The sequence below is a fragment of the Podarcis melisellensis genome (assembly GCF_964234715.1).
Source record: "Podarcis melisellensis genome assembly, chromosome: 2".
NCBI classification, from domain to species: Eukaryota; Metazoa; Chordata; class Lepidosauria; order Squamata; family Lacertidae; genus Podarcis; species Podarcis melisellensis.
Window position 1 is genome coordinate 89,518,270 of NC_138529.1, and position 21,201 is coordinate 89,539,470.

The window sequence follows — 21,201 nt, forward strand, 5'->3', positions numbered from 1 at the left end:
GGCCATCAACTTGGGATAGAGCATCCCCTACCACTCTCTGGAAGCCAATTGGATCCATTAAGTGGCGGGGGCGGACCATCCGAATCGGTCCCACCTCCCTGCGGAGGGGAAGGGTTGCGGAGAAGTCCAGTTGCACCAGGAAGTGATCTGACCATGGCACTTCTTTTGTTTCGCTTTTAGTTAATGTCAGATCACCAGCATCCGTAGAGGTAAACACCAAGTCTAAGGCATTTCTGTGGCTATGAGTTGGGCCAGACTTATTCAGGGACAGCCCCATGGAGGCCATGCTTTCCACGAAGTCCCGAGCGGCCCCTTGTAAGGTCGTGTCGGCATGGATGTTAAAATCCCCCAGGACAACCAGGCTAGGTGTCTCCAGGAGCATATCCGCCACGACCTGAAGCAGCTTGGGCAGGGAATCCTTGGTGCAGCGGGGAGGTCGGTACACCAGTAGGAATCCTGTACTGCCCCTATTGCCCAACTTCCAGAACATGCACTCAGAAAACTGGGTCTTCCCAATAGGACGCCTGGTGCAGACTAATGACTTCCTAAAAATCACTGCAACCCCCCCTCCCCTCCCACATGACCTGGGTTGCTGTGCGTAAGAGAAACCTGGTGGGCAAGCAGCGGCAAGGACAGGCCCATCTGCTTCATCCAACCAAGTCTCTGTCACACATGCCAGGTCAAATCCTCCATCCATGATCAAGTCATGGATGGCAGTGGTCTTATGAATCATTGACCTGGCATTGCACAGCAACACTTTCAGGTCATGTGGGTATCCCTTGCTGATTCTAGTATCCATCCGGTCAGGACCAGACCCGGAGGTAGGAATAGTCCTCAGACAACGACTAAACCTGCCTCCTCTGTAATGACATGGTCTGGTCTTAGCGTAACTCCTCCTCCTACCCGTGATCACTGAGATCGGTTGTCCCAGTGCATTCCCCCCTGTGAAACATGTCCCAGCCATTTTGTGGGCTGGGGCCCACTCCCCGGCAGCCCTGACCCCTCCCCCTAAGAACAAAATAACAACCTATACAAACAAACAAAACTAATAAAACAATACAAACAGAAAAAATGTAAAAATTACAAGAACATCAAAATAAAAAAATAATTCCCCAAACCCAACCAAACATCCATCCCACCCCACCCCCCACATACAAAAAATCCAAAAGAAATTTTTTAAAAACATTTTAAAAACACTCTGTGCCCCTCCTGCAGTAACACTGTCCTAGTGAGGCCTGTCAGGCCCCGCCCTGGGCCAGATGGTAAGTGGCAGGAAGGAGCAGGGCCCTCAGGCACTCACTCAGGGGAGTCCTCCTGGGCAGCAGGCAGCAAGCACCACGCAGTCCTTGTGAGGCCTGTCAGGCCCCGCCCCAGGCCAGATGGTAAGTGGCAGAAAGGAGCAGGGCCCTCGGCACTCACTCAGGGGAGTCCTCCTGGGCAGCAGGCAGCAAGCAGCACGCAGTCCTTATGAGGCCTGTCAGGCCCCGCCCCAGGCCAGATGGTAAGTGGCAGAAAGGAGCAGGGCCCTCGGCACTCACTCAGGGGAGTCCTCCTGGGCAGCAGGCAGCAAGCAGCACGCAGTCCTTATGAGGCCTGTCAGGCCCCGCCCCAGGCCAGATGGTAAGTGGCAGAAAGGAGCAGGGCCCTCGGCACTCACTCAGGGGAGTCCTCCTGGGCAGCAGGCAGCAAGCACCACGCAGTCCTTGTGAGGCCTGTCAGGCCCCGCCCCAGGCCAGATGGTAAGTGGCAGAAAGGAGCAGGGCCCTCGGCACTCACTCAGGGGAGTCCTCCTGGGCAGCAGGCAGCAAGCAGCACGCAGTCCTTATGAGGCCTGTCAGGCCCCGCCCCAGGCCAGATGGTAAGTGGCAGAAAGGAGCAGGGCCCTCGGCACTCACTCAGGGGAGTCCTCCTGGGCAGCAGGCAGCAAGCACCACACAGTCCTTGTGAGGCCTGTAGAGTATGGGAGACCCTCTTGGTCCAAGGGCTCGTACAGTAAAACTGCTAAGATGAAAAACAAGATAAATCCATACAAGATAGCACGTTCTTGGTTAGTCACCCAATAGTTGTGACTTCCTTGAATTACTGTACATGGGAAGTATGATATATGTAGCCCTCTTCAATAATTGTAACCTGGTGTTAACGAAATGCGTATGAGAGCAGTGGGGACTCAAACACCAGCTGTGTCTTCCATTACCCTCCAACTGGGTTAGAGGCCTTATTGGTGGTGCCACTGCTGGAAGCTGCCTGATGGACCTGACCCATGACACCACCTTCTCAGTGGCAGTTCTCCGTTTGTGGAATGCTCTACCTGGCAAAGTGCACCTGTTTACCTCAAATTAACTTTAATGAGTGTCAGGCATGGAGTATCCTCTCAGAGGCAAGAAGAACAAAGATCATCATCATCGCCATCACCATCATAATTTATTTATACCCTGCCCATCTGGCTGCCTTTCCCCAGCTACTCTGGGCAGCTTCCAACAAAATATTAAAATACAATAGTCTATTAAACATTAAAAGCTTCCCTAGACAGGGCTGCCTTCAGATGTCTTCTTAAAGTCTGGTAGTTGTTTTTCTCTTTGACATCTAATGGGAGGGCGTTACACAGGGCGGGCGCCACTACCGAAAAGACCCTCTGCCTGGTTCCCTGTAACTTGGCTTCTCGCAGTGAGGGAGCCACCAAAAGGCTCTCAGCACAGGACATCAGTGTCGGGGCAGATCGATGGCTTTTTATTCAGTCATCTGGTTGCAAGACAAAAGATCCATGTCTCCACTCATAGGAGACATTGGCTACTCTGAGGCCCTCCTATTCCATCTCCCACAACCAGTGCTTTTTTTCCTGGGGGTACGCATACCCCTAAACATTTTGTGACTCTTTGTAGTTCTGTCCATTTACTGTATTTATTTTTCCTGATTTGAACTATAAAATGATGATTTTCTTGAGTCAAAATGAGAGTACCCCTAAACATTTTTTAAGGAAAAAAAGCATTGCCCACAACATCCTGAAAAACTATGGGAAGTCACAGAAGTCACATCCCTCCTCCTTCTCTGTTCTTGAATGCAGAGGGACCGACGAGCCCTTGGACCAAGAGGGTCTCCCATACTCTCCAGAGAGCTTCGTAGCTGGGCATTTCCCCATTCAGCTCCTCACCATCCCTGTCTCCCTCTCCTCCTGAAACTGCTAGAGACTGGGGGGGGGAGGGGGCTTCCGCCTCCTCCCCCTCATCTTCTGAGTGGAGCCGATCAGACTGAGGGCTCATTTCCCATTCCTCCTGTTCAGTCCAGTTGCTGACAATGAGGAACTTACAAACATTCCTTTTGATCTAGGCCAGGCATCCCCAGACTTGGCCCCCCAGATATTTTGGGACTGCAACTCCCTAGCTAACACAACCAGTGGTCAGGGATGATGGGAACTGCAGTCCCAAAACATCTGAAGGGCCGAGTTTGGGGATGCCTGATCTAGGCATTTAAATATACTGTTCCCCAAATCCTTGAAATTAAGTGATTGTTTTGAAAGTTTTTAGATGTCCTTTCAATGTGTTTAGATGTGGGTGAAATAAAAATTTAACAACACTAACAGCTGTACTCAAGGAAGCTGACTGTGGGTTTTATAAAGCATGTTTTCTAGGATTGTAAAATGCGCAGGGAGCCTCCAGAAACACAGGAGGCTCCACACTTCAGGTGCTTTCCTTCAGTGAGTTGAAGAGCAGAGGGAAAACCAATGACGGTGACTTGTCCCTGTTGCCCGATCACATGTTTACTTAACTCCTAATTATAATGCCTGAAGAGGACTAGAGTTCTGTCCCCTTGCATTGACTACAACTGTAGCCAAAGGATGTGCCTACCTTCTGAACTGAAGTGCCTCCTGAACTTGAACTGAATAAATGGAAACAAAATTTGAATTTTGTCATTTGAAATATTCAGACACGGAAGTCCGATTTCAAACTTAACATTTAAAGGGTTTGTCCTTTAGCTGGCTTGCTGCATATACGTATTATAATGAATATAATTTGTTACAATTCTGGTATGATTTTAAATACAGTGGTACCTCGGGTTAAGTACTTATTTCGTTCCGGAGGTCCGTTCTTAACCTGAAACTGTTCTTAACCTGAAGCACCACTTTAGCTAATGGGGCCTCCTGCTGCTGCTGTGCCGCTGGAGCACGATTTCAAAGTACTTAACCCGAGGTACTATTTCTGGATTAGCGGAGTCTGTAACCTGAAGTGTATGTAACCCGAGGTACCAGTGTACCAGATAGTTACCGTTCCTTTTCTTTCTTCAAATGCAGTCAAGGCTCAGGAAACCAGAGCAATGACCAAGTTCTAGGATTAAAGAGCATAAGAAAAGCCAGGCTTTTTCAGACCAAGACCCTTTGAGTGATATCTAACCATGGTATCCCACTGGCGCAATGGACATGCTTGCAAAATGCAATTTCCCCATGTCAACACCTGCACGCCCCCCAGATATGCTTCAAGGGATTAGGAACACCCCCCCACACACCAGCTTGAATTCTGGAATGAAAAAGTCCCAGAACATCTATAGTGCATGACAGTTCTCATCCCAACATTCATTCTAGGCTTGCAGTAAACCAGTGGTTGCAAACATTTCAATGTCCTGACTTCCTTTCAAATGATTGCATTTATTGAAGTCCTCCCCACACCCTGTTTAGGGTGTGATTGCTTCTGTGTATATTCAAATGTTGAATTTCCAGTCACTACAAAAGCAACTGAGAGCAGGTAAGTAAGTGATGATGTGATAAACATCTTTACAGCCTTTACTGCAGGAGTAGACAAGGTGACAGCACTGTTCAGATTCCCTGGACTACAGTGCCAATCAGCCCCAGGCACCAAGGCTGTTGGTCAGGGATGATGGGAGTTGTAGTCCAATAATATATGGAGGGTACCATTTTGCCTTCTCCAGCTCTATTGAAAGAACAAAGTTACTAGTTAATTAAGCAACTGTTTCCGTATACACCAAAACTAAACTTGCATTCACACAGACATATTTTTGTGAGTGAGATCTAATGTTTTTTTTAAAAAAATTAAAATACCAAACCAGCTCAAAACAGAATCTGAACTGTATTAAATGGCTACTTGATGAATTAATAAAAATTCAGATAAATAAAATAAAGCAAGTACTGACTGCAGTACTAACAATAAAATATCAGCACGCTAATTTGTGGCAGCTCTTGGAAACCTAAAATTGATTCAAATGATTCTGTATAAACTAAATACCTTGCACATTATGACTTTCACCAAATTGGTGTTATCTTAAAATCTCTTGCAATTACAAGAGTCCAATCAATAATGCATTATAAACAGAGCGGCACTCAGCTTCCTTCTGGGGAATTTGCCCAGAGAAATATATGGAGCAATTGGATTTTAGAGTGTCTTGGTATTAGCCTTACCCTTTGAAATCATGATTCTATTTTAAATTAATTGCAGAGGATCGTTTGATCCATCCCATTTTAAATATGCTTTGGTGCAGGAGCCTCGCACATTTCTTGAACTGATCTATTTATAGTCCATTTTGGATAACACATTTTAGATTGCCCTGATATGTATCTAATTCATCAACACATCATACCATAATTATTTATCAGACTTCCAAAAACCTTCTCCCAATGAAAAAAAATGAGGAACTTCCAATTTCTTTGAGCTGCGCATTATTATAAATTATAGTATTTTTCCATGTATAAGATTAGGTTTTTCCCCCTAAAAAATAATGTCAAAAATTAGGGGGTATCTTATACACCCCCATTTTCTTAAAACTGAGTCCCCAAAATTAGGGTGCGTCTTATACATGGGGGCATCTTATAGATGGGAAAATATGGTAGTCTGTCAAAAAAAACACACAAGAACAACAGAATAAAACATAAAATGTGAATTAAGCCTAACCATGTCTGCTCAGAAATCCTATTGACTTTTGTTGGGTTTACTCTCAAGTAAGTGGAATTACAGCCTCATTTAATTTTCTTTCTTTTTTTAATCCTCTGTGTTACAACGTTGCTGCAGTATTTAGTTAATGGAATAGTTAATGGAATCACCTCACAGTATTGATTGCTATTGCATTTTTAAAATATATGGAAAATAAAACAAAACACAGCTAACAGATTGAGCACTAAGTTTTATTCATTTTAATTCACTTAGAATGCCTCTTTTATGAAGCATCCTCTCTTGTTGAGAAGATAGTGGATTTCTAAAAGGCAGTGCTGGTCCAATAAGAGCATAGGAACATAAGAAGAGCCTATTGGATAGACTACTTCCCCACTCAGCTCCATTAAAAACAAAAACAGCAGCTTCAATATTCACCTGGAAAATTTCAATGCAGCCAAAGCAATCCCGAAGATGTGCAATTTCTTTTAAACAAGCAAAGAGACCTGCATTTGAAATTAGGAAGCTGCCTTTGTCCATTCTCCAGGGTTTATCCTTCAACATCTGAGAAGTCGTTCACCTCAGTTGATACCTGCTCCTCCCTCCCTTTTATTTTTGTTAAATTTGGGAGTGCCAATTATTGAACCTGGGACCTTTGGTATAAAGAACAAGGGTTCTGCTCCTGTCCTATTGCTTCCTTTAAGGCTTGCTATCTTCTGATGATATGGTAGGAACCAACCAGGGTCAGTCCAAACCATTTTGCTATCTGAGGCACATGAGATGGCAGGTAAGTCCTGCTTCTAAACTGATGGCAGGGCAGGTGTTCCCCCATAGGCTAGCTTAAGGTTGTGTATTGGTTATGGGTTAGTGGGGGGAAAACAGGGGTTCCCCAGGCTTTTGGGTGACCGATTACCCTCTCTAGATTATTGGGTGTTGGGGTTTAATCAGAGCTGAACGGCTGAGCTTGTTTTTTCCCCCTGCCAGACAGCGGGGAGGAGGGAAATGATGGCCCATTACAAACACCATCTACAAGGCAGAAGACTCTACAGTAGACTCCCCCCACCCTGTAACTGAGGGGGAGATTGCCAGGGCAACGTGGACATGATGTCACACCGGGGTGGGTCTGTTTACAAGAGGGTTTATTTTGGCTGGGTGTTCTGGGGACAAGAAGGAGGACGTTGGGAGAATTCTATGTGGCACTGGCTGGAGGAAGCTGCACCAAGAGACCAGGGGCCATGACTGGCTGCTGCTTTGGACCCAAGCATGCTGAAGTTATGAGAGGGGCAACGAGGGATACTCTTGGGGTATAATGTTCTTCAGCTGTCAGGCTTTGGGGAACTGTCTTCCTCCCCCGTGGCCGTAAATGAGAAGATCAAACAAAAGGAATTATTACCAGTAAGTTTCTTTTATAAACACATCAAAGTACAAAAAGAAGCGTCAACCCAGAATGGCGGTGCTCCCAATTAAGGTTCACTCCCCCCCCCCCCCGGTTAATCTATGTCACTCCTTGTAATCTGAGTTTGTACCCTCTGCGCTTTCTGTTCTGAGACTTTTTGAGCTCTTCTCAACCCAGGGGAGGGTGGTGGAGGAATGCTGTCCAGTGACTGTGAATCTGTTTACCCTCTCTCTCTCCAGTGTTTCTTCTCCTAGCTGTTCCCCATCCAGTATTTCCCAGCTTCTGCCATCTGAACTATGCCCCTCTGAAAACCACTGTTCCAAATCTATACTGTCCTCCTGCTCCTGGGAAGATGCAGGAGCAGGGAGAGCGGGTGGCTCCCACCATTCCTCCTCAGTGCAGCCCCCCTCAGCATGGTGCCTGACAGCAGTCCTTTTATTGAAGTCTCCACGTGTAAACATGTATGAATAAACAGTACAGTGGTAGCTCGGGTTAAGTACTTAATTCGTTCCAGAGGTCCGTACTCAACCTGAAACTGTTCTTAACCTGAAGCACCACTTTAGCTAAAGGGGCCTCCTGCTGCTGCCACGCCGCCATAGCACGATTTCTGTTCTCATCCTGAAGCAAAATTCTTAACCCGAGGTACTATTTCTGGGTTAGCGGAGTCTGTAACCTGAAGCGTATGTAACCTGAAGCGTATGTAACCCGAGGTACCACTGTATTTCTAAGGCACTGCAGGCACTGCTGTGCATTGATTTTCTAACAGATATTTTCTAACAGGATGAGCACATGGAACTCTCTTTAATCTTGCTGCTGCTCGGTAGAGGTTGGGGTGGCATGTAACAAAATATATGCAGCATATACAATAATGCATTATTATTATTATTATTATTATTATTATTATTATTATTATTACATCATTCACCCTAAGCTCTTACAAATTTTTCAAAAATTTAAAATGCAACATTTAAAAGTTTAAAAGCTTACAATATAATTATATATAAAAAGGGATAGATTCTGAGTTGAGTGATATAGGTAGGATGAATAGATAGAGACAGTCTTATCAAGTGTCTTCCATGACGGTACGTGAGTTACAAATGGAACTCCAATCACTACTGAGCACAAATGTATTCCAAGCGGTTTTCATCTTCCATTCTGTACCTTACGAATGGAAGAGAGATAAGAACATTCTATCCTTGACAGAGACAAAATAAATATGCTAGAGAAAAGAGTATAGTTCTGTAGACTACATCAAAGTCTCCTGCATATGGAAGCTTAATAGCACTGGGATTTGAGGAGCCAGATGAGACAATAAATGAGATGCATTTTCTTTCATGGAGAATAAGTCAACAACGTGAGTACACTCAATTGCCCTGAAAATAATTCAGGTATTTATTTCTAACATCAGAACAAAACCAAAACCACCCTGCAATCAGAGTTTGGTGTGGGAGGGTGTGCTTGAGGTTTAAGGTATAAAAGTTCTCCATCTTCTTCAAGAATCACTGTCAAAGGGCAATACTTTTATTATTTATTTATTAAATTTGTATGCAAAGTAAGAATACAAAACATTTATTTATTTATTTATTTATTTATTAAAAAACCCAATAACCCTGTTAACGTAACCCTCCTTGCCCTTAAGCTTCAGTCCCAAGGTAGTCACTTTTTGGGTGTCCTCTACATGTTACTGGACCCCAACTCACATTAGCTCATACTAATGTGTCCAGTGAGCAGGGATGATAGGAGCTGTAGTTCAACAACTTCTGGAGGGCAAGGTAGAAGGTACAAAAAGGTAAAGGACCCCTGGACGGTTAAATCCAAAGGTGACTATGGGGTTGTGACGCTCATCTCGCATTCAGGCCAAGGGAGCCAGTGTTTGTCCACAGACAGCTGTCCGGATCATGTATCCAGCATGACTGAACCGCTTCTGGTGCAATGGGACACCATAATGGAAACCAGAGCACACAGAAACACCGTTTACCTTCCCGCCGCAGCGTGCACTGGTGTGCTTTCGAACTGCTAGGTTGGCAGGAGCTTGGACGGAACAACGGGAGCTCACCCCATCATGGGGATTCAAACCACCGACCTTCTGATCGGCAAGCCCAAGAGGCTCAGTGGTTGGCAACCCTTACCTTATCCTAGCCTAGAAACAAGTCCAAGGAGAAAAAAATGGGAACAAACACTTGGAACAATTTTTCCAGTTATTAAAGAAAGGTCTGACATTTTATATATAGCACAAAGTGCACTGTGCAGGGGTGATGAACAAACTTCGAACTTTGAAAGGCAGCTCTACATGTAGTCATATATCACAAGAATGTAAGAAGATGTTTTTCAGAGCATTGATCCATGTAACTCAGTATTGTCTACACAGACTGGCAGCAGTTCTGTGTGGTTTCAGACAGGGAGTCATTCCCAGCCCTACCAGGGAATGAACCTGGACTCTTCTATATGCAAAGCAAATTCTCTACCATGGATACCGCTGTCCTCCCCATAATTGGCGTTCTTCATTTGCAGGACTCCAGAACCTTGATTTCTTCTTTTGCTTCCCTGGCTCAATGCATTCCCCCCCCCCCGAATAATACATGTACTAAACTCCTCTTAAATTTCTAGAACAAATGTAGGTCTTTCCAAAATTCGATACATGTTTGGCTTCCACCTGCTGGTCACATTGGTATTGCAACAGAATATCACAGCTGTATTGTTAGCAATATTGCCATAAGTACCGTATTTTTCGCCCCATAGGACACACTTTTTCCCCTCCAAAAATGAAGGGGAAATGTGTGTGCGTCCTATGGGGCGAATGCAGGCTTTCGGTGAAGCCTGGAGAGGGGAGAGAGGTTGGTGCACACCGACCCCTCTCGCTCTCCAGGCTTCGTGGACCTCTCTGCAAGCAGCAGGAGCGCTCCCACTGCTTGCGGAGAGTTGCCTGCATGCTGAAGCCTGCGCGCGCTGAGATCAGCGCGTCCAGGCTTTGCGGACCTCTCCGCAAGCAGCGGGAGCCAGCGCTGGGCTCCCATGGCTTGCAGAGAGCTGCCTGTTTGGGACCTCTGGGGGGGAAATAATTCCCTGGGGGGAAAATAATTTTTCCCCTTTATTTCCCCCCCAAAAAAACTAGGTGCGCCTTATGGGACGGTGCGTCCTATACGGCGAAAAATACGGTAAATCCGACAACAATCACTTGCCTGTTTCCCCATCTCTCTGCTCATCTTTACTTCCTCTTCTGCTATATTGCTGTAGTAGTAGAAGAAGAAGAAGAAGAAGAAGAAGAAGAAGAAGAAGAAGAAGAAGAGTAGTAGTAGTAGTAGTAGTAGTAGTAGTTTGGATTTGATATCCCGCCTTTCACTCCCTTTAAGGAGTCTCAAAGCGGCTAACATTCTCCTTTCCCTTCCTCCCCCACAACAAACACTCTGTGAGGTGAGTGAGGCTGAGAGACTTCAGAGAAGTGTGACTAGCCCAAGGTCACCCAGCAGCTGCATGTGGAGGAGCGGAGACATGAACCCGGTTCCCCAGATTACAAGTCTATCGCTCTTAACCACTACACCACACTGTAGTTGCCCTTTGGCACCAGGATGATTGGCAGACCAACTTTGCATTACAAGGATGTCTGCAAACATCCCACCCTGCCATGTGGGAATCCCTTGAAGACAACCACAGTGCTATGGACAGGCAGTCAAGTTGTGTATCCATAGCATTACTTTATGTATGATTGCTACGTGGTATGTGTTGAAGACCAGATAGAATTGAAAAGCAAATTTAAAAAATATTATTAAAAAAGTGGTGCATCCATAGCAATGACCAGAGAAGAGATTACAGTTGGGAGGCACACAGACCCCATGGTACATCTGCAGCAGGATGCCTACATCCGCCCCAGCTGCAACGAAACATGTCTCTCCCATCAGGAGCACCCAATATTGTGGGCTTCTGGTACTTGCGTGTGATGTCACGCACATGGTGTACATGACGTCACATGGCAGGAGGAGGCCCAACGCGGCTTTTCATGCCCTCCAAAAGGCCCAGCGGGGCCTGCCATGACTGTGACAGTTGGGCCTTTCAGAGGCTGCCTCCCACCATATGGGCTGTAGAATATTGAGGGGGCCCAGCCCTTTCATTGAAAATTTGTGCAGCTCCACCCCCACAGCCCTGCAAAGATGGCGCCTATGTCTCCCATATTGATGTCTACAGTCACAGCATGCAGAGTAACCATCCAACAGCTTGACCTCACCCCTAAAGGCACTCCCCTCTATTGTTTCCCAAGACAGACGGATGCCAACCATCTCTTTGGCGCACTCTTGTAAAGAAGATCGGAGAATTATGAATAAAACTAACACATGGCAAAAGTGGGGGAGCATCAGCAAAGCCACAAGCTCACCATGAAGAGCCCCAAAAGCTCAGCAACTGCTACGTACAGGCCTGCCATCAGGGCTTAAAGTAGTTGGCAGCTGCTGGGGGCCCTGAGACTCAGAGGGTCCACCAGTAACTGGCCCAACCTTGCTGTCAATCGCTCTTTCCACCGACTGCTGGGCCCCCTGGATATGTTTTAGTAGTGGGAGGGGCTGCTGCTTTGGAATGTGAGCCAAACTTGGCTCCAGTCTACTGTGGCCATCCACCATGTTTGAGCACCCAAAATTGCCATGCCTGATCTCATGTTGCGTTAGGCAATTGCATTGAGTAATTTAAATGACAGGAAGGCAGTGCAGAGCAGTGGATCAAAAGTGCCGCCATTTCTCATTACAGTGGTACCTTGGGTAACAAACACCTCGGGTTACAAACACTTCGGGTTACAGACTCTGCTAACCCGGAAGTAGTACCTCAGGTTAAGAAGTTTACCTCAGGATGAGAACAGAAATTGCGCACTGGTGGTGCGGCGGCAGCAGAAGGCCCTATTAGCTAAAGTGGTACCTCAGGTTAAGAGCGGTTTCAGGTTAAGAACAGACCTCAGGAACGAATTAAGTTTGTAACCAGAGGTACCACTGTATTCAAACCCATCAAAAGGACTGGTGGAGAGAGTGAAATGAATGATTGGATGCAGTTTCACTTCTGCACTGGCAAGCAATAGCATCAAGTGGGAGCCCGTTGTCAGGACCATGCTGAAGTCTGGAGCCAACCCTGACTATAGAAATACCAATAATTAAAATTTATCCAGTCCTGAAGCCTGAAGGTTGGTGGTTTGCGCCCATCCAGGGATGACTGTGAGCAGGATTCCTGCATTGCAGGTGGTTGGACTAGGTGAACCTCACTTGTCAAATAATGTTCATGGCGGGTGATAGCAGAAGAAGAATGTTCCTTTAGATTCCTGCAAAGAGCGTGCTTAGTGCACCAGCACAAGTCAGGCAAAACCTCCCAAGAAACTGAAGTAGGTCTGAGCAGCCATTACACCTGGGAGCTCTTATTTTGCTCAGAGCCTATGTTAATGCATATTAGAAATGAGATCATTGTGGGTTTTCAGCTTATCCTGATAAGGGAGCAGGGGGCAGAAGCAGAATTAGATAGACTTAAATTTTGAGTTTGTTCAATACAAATCTACAAATAATTCAGAACCCTCCAGTATAACTGCAGGGTCATTTTTAGCTCCACTGAATAGTGTGATTTCATTATTTAATCCTGAGATTAATGGTAGGTACGGAAACTTTATAATCTCATACAGAAAAGCCTAAGGAATTTCATACTGCAGGAATCTCCCTGGAGATCAGCATACCAATCAAAAATAATTTAAACCTTAAGGTATCACCGGCATACACAAACTTAACTCTGATATATTGGAGCCACTCCATGTGAGAGGCTGAGAGTACCATACACTTATTGCATGATTTTCCATGGGCAGATTCAGATATTGAGCCTTATGCATGGATTGGATCCATGCTTGGATGTGCCCTCAGAAACTGATGTAGTGGAGAGTTGGGAAACAGGATCAGGATGATACAAGCCCCTTTGGCAGGTGGGCAGGGCCACTGATCTGTCAATCACCCAATATCACCATTACGTCAGGTGACAGAACCTCTAAGGAAAGAATTGGGAGAGTACTCCCTGCTGAAAGGATCTTGCAGTCAGTGTTTACAGTCAAACCCCACTGGGATCTTCTGGGAACGCAGGGAACTGTGGGAACTTGGAGAACACAGAGACTTGCTTCTTTCCCTCTACAGTATCCCTGCCCTCACAATGCTACCATATCAGGACAATACTCTGAGGAGAGAACTCCTTCCCTCCAAACTCCTAAGAAGTCATTGACTCTGTCAAAAAGCAGAACATCACATGCATCTCTGCAGATGGTCATTTGCCTTAGGACTGCAGATCATTAACCATTCAATGCAGCATATCCAGTGTACCAATAAAAACCTTAAGTATGAAGACTACAGGTCAATGGGAGGAATTTGTTGTTGTTGTTTAGTCGTTTAGTCGTGTCCGACTTTTCATGACCCCATGGACCAGAGCATGCCAGGCACTCCTGTCTTCCACTGCCTCCCGCAGTTTGGTCAGACTCATGTTTGTAGCTTCGAGAACACTGTCCAACCATCTTGTCTTCTGTCATCCCCTTCTCCTTGTGCCCTCCATCTTTCCCAACATCAGGGTCTTTTCCAGGGAGTCTTCTCTTCCCATGAGGTGGCCAAAGTACTGGAACCTCAGCTTCAGGATCTGTCCTTCCAGTGAGCACTCAGAGCTAATTTCCTTAAGAATGGATGTGTTTGATCTTCTCGCAGTCCATGGGACTCTCAAGAGTCTCCTCCAGCACCATAATTCAAAAGCATCAATTCTTCGGCGAACAGCCTTCTTTATGGTCCAGGGAGGAATTTAGTGCCACGCTAAAATTCTTAAGGTACTTCAGCTTGCCCAGTGGAATGACCTCTCCCCTGCATGCTGTCCTAGGGATCCTCCTGACCCCCAAAGCTGATTGTGAGGGGGAGAGAGAAGAGGGTAAAATCCCGCTGCAGTAGTAGGAGCTCTTGTGTTGGCCCCCATGCTCATAACGACTTAGTTGAATCTGGCCCAATCTACTTAAAAGCAAACTGGTGAGAATCAACTACAGTCATACCTTGGATCCCGAATGCCTTGGTACTCAGACATTTCGGCTCCTGAACGCCGCAAACCTGGAAATGAGTGTTCCATTTTGCAAACGTTCTTTGGAACCCAAATGTCCAATGGTGCTTGACTGGCTGCAGAAGTTTCCTGCAGCCAATCAGAAGATGTGCTTTGGTTTCCAAACGTTTTGGAAGTCGAATGGACTTCCGGAACAGATTCCATTTGACTTCCAAGGTACGACTGTACCTCAATGAAAATACCCCTAATCCTGAACTGACATATGCAGATATAAATTGTTTTTGTATTTCAGCCTTTGCTATGATCTGCCCCGAGGTCTTCAGTAATGGGTGGAATATATTTTTTGAAAAATAAATACATAAAATGAAATAAAGACGTGCTTGAAAATCAGACCTTCCTGTCTTTCCCTTTCCTCAACAGCATACTTGTGAATGGTATAGAAAAGGCCGCAGATGTGAAGGGGGTGGAAATCCCACTCATTTACATGAATGGAAGAGCAGGCGACAACTTGGAATCTAAACCTATGTGCTTGGGCATGAGAAATGCTTTAAAATAATTGTTCTACTCCCAGTGTCTTGTACTTTTTAGCATTACACGGGGGTATATTTTATCAACAATGAAAACACACAGGCTGCTGAATACTTTTGTTCTCTTTGGGGAAGGGGAGGAGGGAAGATAGAGAAAGAGAAAATGTTTTATGAGCCAAGTTCTGCCCTGGTTGTTGTTGTTTTTTTTAAAAAAAACATTTTTATATGCGATGGAATTGAATAAAATAGAGCATCCAAAACCAAGAAATGGTAATGAGAGTGCCAACAGACCCTTAATTGCTGTTTTTCAGCACACTGTACACAATCAGTGCCGAAACAGTTTGGAAATGTCTTGTTTAAAATACATTTAGGCCATTCAAAGAAGATATTGATATTCGCTTGAGAGCCAGTAGTGCCTTGAAGGCATCTCTCAGCAAGAGGAACTATTTCTGCTGCGTGACACTCAGTAACAGCAGGTGGGATGAAACACTGAGAAACAGGGAGGAAGGCAGCACATATTAAGTATTTAAGGCTCCATTTGGCTGCCTGCTTGGTTGTTATTTCTCATAAGCTGGCACTGGCTGCATAAAGCCATCATCAGCACCAAGGGCTACTCTTGCGATACCATCTCCGGAAGCCAAGGGGTCAGCTTTACTCCTCCCCCTGGCCCTCCCCATATCACATTTGATGGGGCTGAGTTAAAAAAAATATCTTTAGGGCAAAAACATGATTCTGCTGCGGCTGTAAAGCCTGGCAAATAGATAGATGATTCTCCAGTTTGATTTCACTGTAGAAAGTCTATGGGCTGTGACAATGGGCTTTCCTGGAGAGCAGCTAATGCAGTTGGTGGTAGCACAGGCAGTGTTCGTGGGAGGCATGAATTTGGTCTCATTCTCCGGTCATATAATGTAGTATTTCTACTTCACGCAGGGATTTGTAAGACTTGTGGGACAATATATACCCTCCTGTAGACATAGAAAATGTAAGGCTGTCGCTGCGCAGTCCACATTGGAGGATTTGTAGTGCTGCATTGCAACCCTGGGTTTGCATGTAGTCAGGTAACGAGAGGGGAGTGAAAGAGAAGATGGGCTTTAAAACGGCTCTTTTAAACAACAGCAGAGGTTTGAATAAAGAAGGGGTGGAGGGACACAGAGGAGCTGTGAGGATATGTGGGGCCTGATGAGCAGTGAGGGGATAGGGTTTGGGAGGAGTGGGGGTTTTGGGGGGTGGAGGGTAGGTTGGGTTGGTGAGCAATGTTACCAGGGGCAGAGCACACACAGCATATATGCCATCAAACGGTCCCGAGCATCTCACATCAGTCTTGGTGTGCATATTCTGGTTCCCCTCAACAACCTCCCTCCTTCCCTGGAACAACAAATCCGAGATCGCTTTAAACAGCTCAATCAGAAAGACTGCTTTCCAGTGGGATGGCTTGTAACACCAGCAAAAACAGTGATCTGTTCCAGTTGTCCAGTGCAAGATGCAAACAGTCAAATCTGGAGCACAACAAGGAGAAGGAGCTGGAATTTTTATAGATCATCCACTCTGGTTCTGGTGATTGTTATTATTTGACAAATTCTGAATCACAGGATGGCTCACTTTTGAATCAACTTTGAATCACAGTTCAGATGATTCACACAGACTAAGCAGATTGTTTCTGGTATAGCTTCTTCCCCATTTATTCTGAACACCTGCAGGTATAGGGAGGTATATAAATTCTAACAACAACAACAACAATAATTCATTTTAGGGAAACAACCTGATTTGCTTCTGTGACTAGCTGAATGCATGGATCTGCCCTTTCTCAATGGTGCATTTGTCCCCTCTCCTTCTTATTAAGCTATATGAATCTTTGAAGCTAAATCAATATTTTGCTATGTTATCTGCTGCTGCTGCTGCTGCTGCTGCTACTACTACTACTACTAATAATAATAGTTTCATTTTCCATAGTTTCTCAAGTCACTTCACACACCCCATCACACACATCCTTACAACAGAATGCTGGTGACTATGATTATTCCCATATTACAACTGGTGGACTAAAGCGAAAATGGTGCAACTTGCTAATTAAATTTAGTTATGTGATGTATGAACTCGAGATTTGCCCCCACACCCCTGCAAAGATGACTCATGAGACAAAGCATTGGGTTAATTAATAGTGCATAACAGCATGGAGGAACTGCAAACCAAATCAACCAACTTCAGTATAACTCATTCCAGTTGGGAAGCATTTCTCCACATCCCTGGGCATGTGACGCAGCAGTCTCTTACTCTCCAACAAAGAATGGGAAGGAACTCCCTCCCTTTTTGTGCTCCTATTATGAGAGTGGGGATGATGTTTTTAGAAATCTGTTCCACACTCCCATTTGTGCCACACTTTCCAGGCACAGGTCCAGGATTTCCAGGTCCTAGCAGTTCCTTCCTTCCTTCCTTCCTTCCGCCCCTTTCCCTAGGAAACCCCACATTTTCCTGCTGCATCCGAGCAAACAGCAGGCCTTGGAAAACCCAATTGCTGTTTGCTCCAGTTCATCAGTAAAGCATGGGTTTTCCCAGGGAAAGCAGCAGACCTGGAAATCTGTGCCTATAAATGTGGCACAAAATGAAGTGTGGATGTTCCCTTAATGTTCTCAGCAACATCTTATCATCATATACATATATTAATAGTAACCTCTATATAGCATTCCTTGTTATTTGCTATTTGTTACTCCACTTGTGCTTTTCAGTGATTTGATTTGTCTAATGGCAATATCAGTTGTCCCAGTGCTGGCACTTAGGTAGGCAAAATGGCGTCATCCATGACAAGAAGGAAGTGTCAGCAGGGTTGGGGAAAATCAAGTTTTTGCAGAGGTGCAAACAAAAAATGCTAGGCTGGAGACACCCCCCTCCACCCCCGCAATAAAGTATCTAATGAAGACTGAGAAAAACACAGCATCTTTTGATGGGTTAGGGAGTAAAACTGGGATGGAGGTGGAATGAAGTACCCTAAAAAAGTTTATTGCTGACTGGCTGGAAAGCTAAACAGGAGCATTCCTGACCTCAACATTTTGCTGCAGCTATCACTTATCAAGAGGAGTTCGACGATTCCACTGTGGTGTAGTGGTTAAGAGCGATAGACTCGTAATATGGGGAACCGTGTTCCCGTCTCCGCTCCTCCACATGCAGCTGCTGGGTGACCTTGGGCCAGTCAGTGGCATAGCATGGGTTGTCAGCATCCGGGGCAAGGCAAGTAATTTACACCCCCTAACCCATGCATTTGCGCCCCCTAACCCTAACCCCCAGATGTTGTGCCCGGTGTGGCCGGCCCCCCTGCACCCCGCACGCTACGCCACTGGGGCCAGTCACACTTCTCTGAAGTCTCTCAGCCCCACTCACCTCACAGAGTGTTTGTTGTGGGGGAGGAAGGGAAAGGAGAATATTAGCCACTTTGAGACTCCTTCGGGTAGTGATAAAGTGGGATATCAAATCCAAACTCTAAATGTTTTTTGCCCATACAAACACATTGTATATCTCCCCAGCCCCCTTCACTTTTCGTACAATGTTTCCTTACCACTAAATGCTTTTCTCCCTTGCACAGGATCCCAAAGTTAATCTTTGTGCAGAGCTGTGTTTAAGTACTAAAGCATAATTACATTAGGCTAGGCATGCACAGTGATTACAGATGCCTCACGTCGTCCAGGCCCCCATCCCGGCCTAATATCCAGTATTTCAAAGTGACCTTTCTAATGACAACCTTTTCTTTTGCATGGGTACTTTAATCACATAAGAGGTAGGCCCCAATGTTTTAAATTCTCCCGGAAGAAATCAGAAGAAGAGTACCAATTCAATCAATGTCCACGAGTCCCTAATAAATAAACTCAACTGTGATTAGCATCTGCTGCGGCTTACTCAGTCATATCTTGCAAGTAATTAAGCAACTCCCTTCCAAGCCATTACTTGATTGCCTGGCACATTTCAGCTCAGGCCACACAGGGCAGTAGTTAAGCATCTGTGTGTCATCCATTATACAGCGTCCAACTTTGTTTGTTTTCTGGAAGGGCCATGGAAGAGATGAAGCGACTCTTTATAGGGTTTTAAATGGATGGTAGGTATTAGACCTAGGAAAGAGGACTCAAGCATCCAAGTTTCAAATGGCTGGTCCTTAATTTGGCAACTTCCTGTCCAAGGCAGCAAGCTGAATATGGAGCAATAACTTAGGGTGCTGGGTGGCACCTAGTTGAATGGCAGTAACTTTCCTTCAATTCTTTTTGTCCATCATGATATTTTTCTACTCAGATCCCATCCTCAAGTTGTTAGCCTACCTATAAAGAGACCAACAAAGAGAGAGAAGCAGCTTGTGGTGAAGGGAGATTTTCACCAGGAAAGTGATGGAAAGGGTTAAGCAGCTACTTCTAATGCCAATACTGTTCCACTCAAACTGGCAGCCTTCCACAACCAGACCTTAGTTAAAAAAAAAAATCAGAAGAACACACACATTTCTTCCATGTAACATCTACAATTCTTCACTGGCCCTTAGACAGATCCAGCTAAATTAATAAACCCATTTTGTGTTCATTCTTCAGGGCATTCAGTCTCAGGTATTGTGATAAAAAGAGGGTATTTCAGTTATGTCCCAATGTAAAAGTGGGGGAAAATATATATTAAGCTACAGTGGAGAATTAAGCTCTTTTTTATGAATTTCAAGAAAGAAGATTATAAATAATGCCCTTTGAATCTGAAGATGAGAAGTGACTGAGGCCAAGAAAGAAATTCTGTTCCTCATTCTTTCAGAAATGAGGATCAGGAGGTGGATATTCTTAGAACTTTGTGCCCTGTCCTCCATTGATAGATACGGATGTTCCAGTATTGATTGGAAAACATGATTCAATTAAGATGTCTTCAGACGTCGCTCATCATGAAAACTATCTTTTCTCCCTGGTTTTGTACAAAATTAGGCATGAATGGGATTGCACCACATCCCAAAGATTGCCTTAATTTCTTTAATCAGAATTTAAACTGTATCATTCTCTATGGACCAGCAGCACAGTTGGAAAGCTGTATTTTAAAACCTGCTGTTCCTGAGTTCCCTGAATGTGGAGATCGATATGAGGAGAAGGTGACTCTGGGAAATTGGATCTCATGATTAATAAGTTGGTTGGGACACCGTTCCTCAGCTACGTTGTCCTACATTGGCATAACTCTGTTTCCTGCAGTCTGTATGCCTGAAGCTTGCCATGGCTTGGCTGCCTGAGCTGGAATCTGTAATATCATTAGCAAAACTGAAGAAGAACAGCTTTCCTGGGAGTAGCGGGGGGGGGGGATGACCCTGTTTCCAGGCAAACAACTCCTAGGTTCAGTTTGGGCACAGCTTTAGGTTTCAAAAAAACCTTTTGCTGCATCTCTTTTGCCACAATGTAAATCATGCAGTGGGCCTGTGGCTCATGCCTCTCTGTAACAGAAACATAACCAATGTTATCCATTGTTTTGTCCATTTCTTTCCTCTGCAGCATCAAAACTCTAGGTCAGGAGTATCCAACATAGTGCCCACCAGAAACTTCGAAATAAAACTCCCATCATTCCTGACCATTAGCCATGTTGAAATTGAAATACTTTATTGTCACTTGTACAACTTGTATACAGTGAGATTACACGAGCACCCCCCACTCAGCTCTCTTAGTCTTAATTCCACTCGTTTACTGACGCACACCCACCAAACCCGAAAGTCAGTTGCCCCGTTGTTATCTTTTCATTCAGCAGCCTAACAGCCCACAGATAGAAGCTGTTCTTTACCCTGTTGGTGCAACTAATCATGCTTCTATATCTTCTGCCAGAGGGCAGGAGATTAAGAAAGTGCCTGCCAAGGTGTGAATCATCCCATAGAATTTTCCTCACTCTCCTGAGGCAACATTCTTCCATTATGACATCTGGCAGATTCACAGGAGAGCCCAGAATATCTTGTGCTGTATTCACCACTCTCTGTAGGCACTTCCTATCAGTTGATGTCAAACCAGCGTACCACACCATGATGCAGTATGAAAGGACACTTTCTATGGTGGACCGGTAGAAGGAGATCATCAAATGTTGATTGACATCGTTCTTTTGCAATACTCTGAGGAGATGGAGTCTCTGTTGGACTTTCTTAATCACCTGGGTTGTATTGATTTTACAAGTAAGGTCTTCACTGAGATAAACTCCTAGGAATTTGAAGGAAGAGACACTCTCCACACAGCCCTCCTTGATGTACTAGTTCTACTCTCTTCCTCCGAAAGTCCAACACCGGATGGGAGTTTTGGTCCAACAACATCCAAAGGACAAGTTGTCTACCCCTGTTCTAGTCAGTGGACCACATCAAAAAATGATGGCACAAGACAGAAACTGTGTTTGCCCCTCCTATTTAGGGGTG